Genomic DNA, 1768 nt, shown 5'->3' with positions numbered 1-1768 from the left:
GGACTCACCTCGCTAACTCGGTTCGAGTCGAGTTGACTTGGCCCAAGCACAAGCTCCCATCCCCCCCCCCCCCCTCTCTCTCTCTCTCTCTCTCTCTCTTCATTTCCTCTCACCAAGAAAGGTCCAGCAACAGCTGGGCTCGACCCAGCCAATGGGTCAGTAGTCTGACTCGGTGAGTTGACTCGATTTGACTCGGTTTGAAACCGAGTTAACTCTATCTTACCCCTTTCTCTCATCTACCTTCCTCTCTTCCATCTCCTTTCTCTCACCTTTCTTCTCTCTTTTTCCAGCTGGAAGTCCAATAGGCTATGGACCGAGTCGACTGAGACACGACTTGACGGCTGCCAATGTCTGGCCCAACGGCTTGGTCAGGCAAAGATGGTGCACGAATTGCACTCTCTTTTTCCTTCTCTCTCTCTCTCTCTCTCTCTCTCTCTCTCTCCTTCCTTTCCTTCTTTCCCACTTTTCTCACCTATTTTCTCTCCTTTCTTGCTTGACTCCCAAACCAACCCCGAAAAGATTGGTGCCTGATTGAGCTTGACGCACTGCTCGAACTCAGCAGCTCGGTGCGACAGCGGCAGTGGCAGCCGCACTTCTCTCTCTCTTCCTCCTTCATCTCCCTACATTCTTCTTTCTCCAGGGATAGCTCAACCAAGCCAGGACTCATCCCGCATGACCTTTTGAAGCTCGACTCTGCCCGACTCGGTGTGGTGCGGCTGAACTAAAAACGAGGAAGAAACCTCGTACGAAAATGGCAGATCTCCATTGGGTGAGCTTTTCTCCAAAACGAAGCTCCTGGGTGGTGTAATCTTACCAATGGGAGCTCGAGGAATGGTCGGAGTGGAGCTCCGATGGCATTTTTTCGGTGGGTTCGGTTGTTGAAGGTGGCGGTTGTTTTTAAGGTTTTTCGAAAGAGAGGGGAGGAACACCCTCATACTTGTATTTTTCTCCCTGTGCTTTATGCCCTAGACTCATCTAGAGGCGTTGGATGGAGATCAAACGACCAGGATTTGATTCGTTTAATAACAGCCCTCTTACACAGCTGGCAACGTAAAACCGCCTGAGGTTTTTCTCTCCCTGGTATTGAGGGAGCCCTAAACCGTGTAAAACGGATGGCTGGGATTTATCTAAATGGATGGCTTGGATGGACGGATGCCAGGGCACACGGATCACCGACGTGAAGTGGTGAAACAGTTTTCATTTTCGGAAACGTGTGCTTGTAGGACCGGTTTGCGTCGATGTTTGTGTACACACGCTGTCGCGTCTACAAGTGAGGCCCACAAGATTTTGGTCAGACCTCAGCTGCACTCCAGATGGACGGATCAGATCACCTAATAAACGGCTAATGGCGGGCCTTCTCTTAAATAGAAACCGGCTCTGTCCGTTTGAAAATTCCAGCAGCGGGAAAAGAAGAAGGGAAGAACCTTCCCTCTTTGGAAATTTTTGGTCAGACACGTCTGACCTATTCCTCCCGATCTGGTGTTTCGCTAGAGCTCCTGCACTGTGCACATGTGTGCTCATGCATGGGGTCCACAGCGGTGACCTCGGCAATCCATACCATTCATCCCACTTGGTTGGCCCTGCCATAGCTTCTGACCAAAGATGGGGAGGATCTAAATCTTAAGTGGGCCATACACCTAAATTTCTACTCCCAACAGTGGGTTTCTGTCAATCTAATGTTTGGATCAGCCTAGGATTGAGTGTCAACAGTTAAAAGAGTCTTACTTGGTCACGTGTACGTTCAAGACCTTCATAGTATACCACTATA

Source organism: Magnolia sinica, chromosome 6 (assembly GCF_029962835.1).
Source record: "Magnolia sinica isolate HGM2019 chromosome 6, MsV1, whole genome shotgun sequence".
NCBI lineage: Eukaryota > Viridiplantae > Streptophyta > Magnoliopsida > Magnoliales > Magnoliaceae > Magnolia > Magnolia sinica.
This window is presented reverse-complemented; position numbering follows the sequence as displayed.